The sequence below is a fragment of the Sturnira hondurensis genome, unplaced genomic scaffold (genome assembly GCF_014824575.4).
Source record: "Sturnira hondurensis isolate 20B ecotype Veracruz unplaced genomic scaffold, ASM1482457v3 Scaffold0004711, whole genome shotgun sequence".
In the NCBI taxonomy this organism is placed as follows: Eukaryota; Metazoa; Chordata; class Mammalia; order Chiroptera; family Phyllostomidae; genus Sturnira; species Sturnira hondurensis.
Genome location: NW_028077342.1, coordinates 552,911 through 561,024, shown reverse-complemented (window position 1 = coordinate 561,024; position 8,114 = coordinate 552,911).

The window sequence follows — 8,114 nt, the reverse complement described above, 5'->3', positions numbered from 1 at the left end:
TGGGGACTTTTTTCCTTGGTCAATGACTGAGGGTGGCCTTAAGTAATTGATGGCATCCCTTTAAGCTCAGTTTCCTCAACTGTAAGAAGGGCATAATAAAACCACCTTGCCCATAAGATCTTTGGGAGCATGAACTGTGGGTGCTCATCTATACAAAAGCTCTGGCAAGGAGCCTGTGGGCCTAGAGAGCAGCATGAGGCCAGCACGCTGTGGTTAGTGGTGGCATCCCTAACAATATTTCCGGTCCCAGGGTCAGTCTTAGCTGTCCTGCACATTGAGATATGGGTGTGAGTTAAGGTGGTAGGCAGGGGGATTGATGTTTGAAGGTGCTGGTCTGAGTCTTGAGGAAATCTGGTGAGGGAGGGAGGAAGAGAGTTCACATTAGATATGTGTTCCACTTTTCCTGGTCACCTGAGTCCAATGTAGGGAGGTTCCCATAGGCTCCAGGGCAAAGCAGAATGGTATAGTGCCCCACTACACTTCCCCCTTCCTAGTCATCCCTCATGTGAATGCCAGAGCTGGAGAACAACTGCTGGCATTGACCTTGGTGGGTAAAGCCTGGCAGGACAAGGAAATAAAGGGATACAGCTGAGGGCCAGTGGTCACAGGCTCAAGCCCTCTTTCCCCTTCTCAAGTACTTTCTCCCTGAACATCCATGTACTCTGCTCAGAGGAAGGAGTGGCCATCCTCTTCCCAAGTTCAACCAATCCATTCCCCCAGGGACCACACTCCAGTCATTTTCTCCCCTCTGCTGGCTCCCTTCCCTTGGCCTGCAAATACATTCCTTTTTTTTTTCCATCTGAAAAATCTCCTCCACGCTTTCACCCCCTCGAGCTCCTGTCCTCCTGCTCACTTACCTTCTCACAGCCCATTGTCTGTGCTCGCCATCTCCTGGCCTGACCTGCCTCACGCTCCACTCTCAATGCACAATGTCTGGGTGACTAAAGGTCGTATCCTTCCTGCCTGGGCCTTGACCACACCCACTTGGCAGTTCTGACTTGGCTGCCCAGGCTTTCCTGGCGGTGCTCCTTCCTGGGTTTCTTCAGAACAGCATTCCCAGGGTCCTCCTTTCCCTCTGCAGGTCTCTCTCAGGCTTCTTCATGGCTTCCCTTGGATCCCCTCTTTTCTTCTAATATCCCACCTTGGCAAACTCAGCCGGTGCTGTGGTGTCCACTTTCTCTCCCAGTGGAGAAGAGTGTGCATGTCAGGCTGGATCAAGCAGGGGAGGCCTCTCCTCAGTCAGGAGACATAAGGCTGAGGCCAGAGGCTGAGGCCACTGGCTGTGGTCAGTCACTGTATGTTAGTTTTCAAGGTCCCGCCTCTTCTCTCTCATCACCACCCTGCCTGACTCAATTCTTCGGTCTTCTCAGTACTTACTACATTCTAAGAGCTTGGTCCTATGGATGGCTCAACAAGGAGGGGGTCGGTGGGATTGGAGGTGAGCCAGCAAAGGGAAGAACAGCAAGGACAGGGTGGGAGAGGCTGGCAGGGCCCGAGCAGGCAGGGCCCTGTGGGCCATGGGGGTGGGGTGTGGTTATTCTGAGCCAGATGAGAGGCCAGTGGGGGGTTGTAAGCAAAAGAGTGACTTGATCTGATTTGCATTTTTCAAAGACTCACTCAGCTGTCCATGTTGAACATAGTCTGGAGGTGAGGGGAGATCTGTTAGGATAAGCGAGGGGGTGGGAATCCAGGATGGAGGAGGGGGGCTGCTGAGGAGCGGATGGATTCAAATATATTTTGGGGATAGCGTAGCTGGACTTGCTGATGGATTATACGTAGGAGGTGAGACAAAGAAAATATTCCAAGGTAACTAATTCCCAGGTTTAGGGCTGGAGAAACTGGGTAGGCAGTGACATCATTTACTCAGCTGGGGAGCGCTGGGGGAGAAAGGTATAGGGGGGACTTAAGAACTAGGCTTTAGCAGTGTTAACTTCAAGATCCTATTAGACATCCAAGTACAGGTGTCATGTAGGCAGTTGTTTGGAGCTCAGGGGAACAGTCAGGGCAAGACATAAACATGGAAGAGATAAGTTTTTACTTCAGGTGCTTGAACTTGCTCTTCCCTCTGCTCAACATTCTGCCCTCATTTATGTCTTAGCTCAAACATCCCCTCAGCCTAAAGTCATCTCCCACCTCTGACCCCAGGCATGCTCTATCCCACACTCCTGGGGTATTTACTTCTCAGCACTCACCACTAGCTGAACTGATCTTGTTCATCTACTTATTTTGACATGCTTCTCCACTACACTAAACTGTAAGTTCCATGAAGGTATGGGCTGTTTAATTTTCTTCACTACTGTGTCCCTAGGGCCTAGAACAGTGCCTAACACATAGTAGATGCTCACTAAATATTTGTGAACTGAATGACTAAGCACTTTACAAGGTATCAGCTCCCTTCATCCTAATGACAACCTTGTAAAAGTGGTAGCTGTGATGCCAGTTTTCCGAATATGGAACTGAGGCTTAGGGAGCTTGCTGAATGCTTACTACAGTCCAGAACCACACAGTAGGAGGTGGTGTACCTGGGACACAATTCTAGGTCTATTTGGCTCCAAAGCTTATGTGTCAACCACTCCCTTGTGCCAGAAAGTGCCTTCAAAAGGAGGCTTGGGTTGGAGTCCACTCCTGCTACATCTTTGTTCTGAGATCATGGGCACGTTTGTAAGCAGTCCTGCCCCTCAATTTTATTCTCTCTAAGCTGAGCCTAATAATCACCCCTTACTTACAGAATTTTTCTGAGGATTACATGTGGGAATTCCTGCTAAAGCGCTTTGTCCACTCTATCAGTTCGAACATATATAAGGGATTAATAACCTCTTAGGGCTTCAGTCTCCTTATCTGAATTATGGGCGGAGGTGGGGGGTGTAGATCTTGTAGAGGGGATTACAGGATCTCTGAATGTCTTTCCAGCACTGACATTCCAAGAATCATTGGTCTCCAACATTTGTAGAAATGCATTGAGTTTATATGTTCCAACTATGAGTGTTGTAAACACAGGGGTCTTGACTTTGACCATCGACACTTCAGCTCTATAGATGTGGGAGGCCTCTTTGAAGCTTGAGGGAGGTAAATTGAGGACAAATCAAAGGAAGTCCTTCCTCACCCCAACTTAATGAGCTTATGGCTTTCATTACACATAAGAGTGGGCCAGGCAGGAAACAGGAATGGCTTTGGATGGAATGATAAATGCCAGAGACGTGGATGGCTCTGAGCAGGAGCTGGCAGGGCTGACCTCTAAGGTCAATGGGATGGAAGTGGCCCCTTAGGGCCCAATCAAAGACCAGCCCTCGGCTTCCAGAGCTGAAGTTCTCGATGGTGGGAGTTGGGGGTGGAGAGGTCACCAAAACCATCTACCTGTACTGCCTCCATTAAACTCCCTTAGCTCAGCCCCTGGCTGCATGGTGGGTACAGAAGGGGCGGGAATTGCAGGAGAGGCAGTGGGATGCAGAGATTCCGGCTCCCAACCTCCACCCACCTTCTCAGGAAGGCTTAAGCTGGCTGTGCCAACACTCACCAGCTGCTGTGGGGAATGCCTCGCACATGATTTCCCTTTCCTTCTGCCTCACCCCACCTGCACCTGATGACATCAGCTGGAAGGAAGGACTTCGTCCCTTCCATATACCACAGGGCAGGAGGAAATTGGTAGCTTTGGGAAGTGGGTAAGGTTTGGCTCTGGCATTCTCCTCTCAACCCTATCAAAGCTCTTCTATTTCTACAATTCCTGTCTTCCTTCTTCCAAAAGCCAGTCCTGTAGGGTCTTGCTCTCAGCTGGCTGTCAACTAAGGTGTTAGCTGTCAACTAAGGTGTTAGCTGTCAACTAAGGTGTTAACTGATATCTAAGGTGTTAGCTGATAACTAAGGTGTTAGCTGACAACTAAGGTGTTAGTTGATAAGGCTTAACACCCCCCAAGGGGTATGTGCATTTTAATGGGGGATTGTTGAAAAGGACTGGCTTCAAGACTCAAATGATATATGCTATATGGGTGGAATTTCAGGCAATGGTGTTGATTCTGGGTAGAGGTGTGGGCAGTCCCCTCTAAATCATATCACTTAGGTAATCACTTCTTCATAAGGTCACATATGCACATGCACACATCTCTATCACTCTTGCAAAAAAGGTTCTGAATTGTGTGTATATAGGTCTACAGTTTTATGATGTGCAGTAATAACAACAACAAACATCACACTATGACAAGCGCAACAGCTTTACGAGATAGGTATCATTATTATCCCGATTTTATAATTGAGGAATCAGAGGCTCAGGGAGGGAACATAACATGCCACCAGGCAACACAGCTAGTTGGAGCCAAGTTGTGCAGACAGGCAGGTTGCTCTTCATCCGGGCTTTTTATGCCCATACCCAGTGCTCCTCACCTGATACCTGGTGGGCTGTGTTCACTGTAGTGAGAGCGTATCTTAGACTTTGAGGGACTGTGCTTATTTGCAGGCGTACACCCCAAGTAGTTAAATCCTCAAACATAGGTTGAGGACAGGCTTCTTGGAACAGAGAGAATGTGCACCCTCTCTGCCTGGAAGGTCGGCATGAGTCAGCCACTATGGGGACACTGTGCAGAGGTACATGTATGTATGTAGCCTGAGCACACTAGTCACATGAGACAGTCCTACAGTCCTTTCTGCCCCACATCCAGGCCCTACTTTGTAAGTCACCCTGCTGCCCTTTGGAATTGCCCTACTCTGGAGGCTGGGCTCTATCAGAGTCTACTCCTGAATCACAAGAATGAGCCTCTGGCTGGCCAGAATGGAAAATGAATCCAACACTGAAATGAGGGCAGATGGAAGAATTAGATTGGGAGTGAGCAAAGGACATGTGTATATGGAAGGTGGCATGGGGTGAGTCTTTGTAGGACTCCTGCCGAGTGGAAATGGAACAATAGGAGCAAAGGTGGGAAGGTGGTGTGTGTGTTCCTCCCCTTAGAAAAGGACAATGTTGGAAGTGAGGTTTGCAAAGGGGATGAAGGGCCATAGGTCTTCCTGTAGGCACTTGGATGAACCTTTGAACAAAAGTTGCCCCGACTGCAGTGTGAACAGGATGTGGTAGAGGAGGCCAGGCCAGAGGCTGCAGTAGCCTGGGCTGGGCATGACTGTGGGGAAGCTGGGAAGGGCATAAGGAAAAGACTATGGAGTTAATATTGCTATGTCCATGGGGGTGGATATGGGGTCTGGAGGAACCTGTGGCCCAGTGTTCAGGCTCTGGCCCTGGCTGGGGAATAACCACCAGTGGGTGTTGGAGTCTGAGCTGGGGATGAAGATTTTGAAAAATAGCTTATACTTTTTTGCTGCTTTTTTCTTATTACAAAAGCAATACATGCTTATTAAGAAACTATGGTAAATGTGAACAAGTGCAAAAAAAAAAAGATGACTATAATGATTTGCAATATCCCTGCCAGAGATAATGTGTTAGTATTTTGAAGTATTTCCTCCTTCTGTTCTTTTTTTCCACTACATATTTACTAGTTTAGTTTTATAAACTGGTCTTCAAAGTCTATTATAAACATTTTCTGACACTAAACTGAATCTCTGACTTCTTTTAGTTACAAAGTATTCAATACTATGGGTAAACTAGAATTTATATACTCAAGTCCCTGTTGTTAGACATTCAAGTTGTATTTTTAAATATCCCCATTGTAATGATTGTTCTAATGAATAGCTTTGTGGGCAGTGAGACAGAGATTCAGAGGCTGTCAGCCCTATCCATCTCAGCCCCTTCCCCTTCTGAGCTTTTCAGCTGAGTTGAGGCAGTGATAGTCTGGGCTTGGGTGTCTGGAACTCTGCCAGGGACAGGCTGTGGGATCTTGGACAAAATACTTTCTCTCCCTTTGGCCTCAACTTCTCCACCTGTGCAGTGGAGAAGACTGGACTTGGTGAAGGTCTTTGGTTTTCCTTGGCAATGTAAGCACTGTCTTCACTGAGTGTTTTCTTTGCTTCTGTTCTCTTTAGCATCTTACTCTGGTCCTCATCCCCTTCCCTCCCTGGGCTCTCTATTTACCTTCCTCATTTCCTCACTTAAAAAAAACCAGTAGCTATAGACTTTTAAAAAAGATTTTATTTATTTATCTTTAGCGGGGAAGGGAAAGAGAGAAGGAGAGAAACATCAATGTATGGTTGCCTCTTATGCGTCCCCTCCTGGGAACTGGCCTGCAACCCAGGCATGTGGCCTGACTGGGAATTGAACCGCGATCCTTTGGTTCACAGGCCCACGCTCAATCCACTGAGCTACACCAGCTAGGGCCGGTTCCTCACTTTTGCCCAGCCCTCCTCTGGTCCACTTCTCCTTGGCTCTCCTACTGCATCGGTGAGTTGCTGCCATTTTCCCAGCTGGCCGGCTGGCCCAACTTCTCTATCCCACACTAGCCCTGCATGACAGAGGTAGGGAGCTCCAGAAGAGACCCGCCATGGTTGCCAGGGCCATTGGGGCAGCTGCCCCAGTGGATACAGTGAACCTAGGCTTTCCTGGAGCTGATTGTCAAGTAACTGGGTGAGCAGGGAAGACACTCTTGAAATGGAAACTGGAAGTCCAGGAAAGGGCACAGAAGGCTAAGGATTTCTTGAACGTATTCCAAAGAGGTCATCTTTCCTGAGAGGTGATGGCACCATTCAGGAAAGACTCATTGGATCAGGTTTCTGGGTCCAAGTTCATGGCCAGGATCTCTGGACAGGTTCTAGAGGTCTGGGTATCATTTTAAAAATTAATAGAAAATGGTGTGGGTGTGTGTTTCCACAGTCCAGTTCATTCATCAAGATGCTCAAGAGACACACGACTTCAGAGAAAGATTAAACAGGCCTGTTGTGGAGGTTTTCTGTCCCTCCCCTTGTCTTCAAATAGGATCCATTCCCCAGCCCCCAACGCAGACATGCACAAGTCCAGATACTGGGAATTTATTCCAGTGGTGTCACATCACTGGGAAGACGACATTAGTGTCAATTAGGGTTGTACTCCTCACACATTGCTTTCAGGATTCAGTGTCATTCTTTCTAGCAGCCACTATCCAGTCCCGTCTGCCCCTTTCAAAGTTGTCTGTGATGAACGGAAGTTGCTCAGCCAGGAGGCCAGACTGGGGGCATGAGCATGGAAGGTAGCAAGGGCTGGAGCATCTGCTGCCCAGGGACTCTGAAAGTGCCTGAGGTTTTGAGAGTATGGAGCAGTGCAGAGCTGGATTGGAGAGGATTAGATAATTGACCTCATAATTGACCTAATTAGTGGTGGCTACATGGAGAGCCCTTGGGGATGCTGGGCCCACAGGTGGCACAAAGGCCAGGCAGAGTCACATAGTGGCTGCAAGAGCCAAAGCCTGGGCATTTTCCAGCAATGGTGGAGGGAGGGCAGTAGAGGGTGAGGGTCAGAACTTGGGGATACCAAGCAGAGGGGTAGTGGTAATGGGGGTCACTGAAAGGACAGGGAGAGGAGCAGGAAAGACCTTGAAAACAGAGGGATAGCAGCTATAGGGCCTATTGGGGGAGAGTTGAGATCTGGGGACACCAAGGTGAGAGGAGGAGGGATTGGGGAGATCCCTTCCCCAGTGAGGGGAGGGGACAAGACCTGGGGATATATGGGAAAGGGTCAGAGGGCAGAGAGACAGAGGTCAGGGATGTGGAGAAGAAAAGGGAGTTATTAGAGTTACAGGACCAGCAGCTGAGAGAAACTTGGGAGGAGAGGGCAGGGCTGGGGCTCTCTGGAAGTCAGTGGGCCAGAGATGGAACCAAAGCACCTGACCCCAGTGCCCACATCTGAGCAATGTGCGTGTGCACATGTGCATTTTTGTGAATGGTCATTCTAATGCCATTTGGGGCTGTGAGGGACCTAATGGCCTATTTCTGGGAGACTGGAGGGTTGGGTAGCATTAGAAATGAGGACTGGAACTCCTGGATCCCAAAGTAAGCTTTGGGAAGAACTTGGCCCTTGGGGTTTTCTTCCCAGGGTGCATTCTTAAAACAAATGTTCATTGTGTGCCTACTAGATGCCAGAAAATGTTTTAGGAGCTGGGATACATCAGCGATTAGATCTGACAAAGATTCCATGGAGCTTACATTCTAGTGAGAGGAGACAGACAAATAATAAACACAATAACTGAGTAAATCATGCAGTGCGTTAGAAC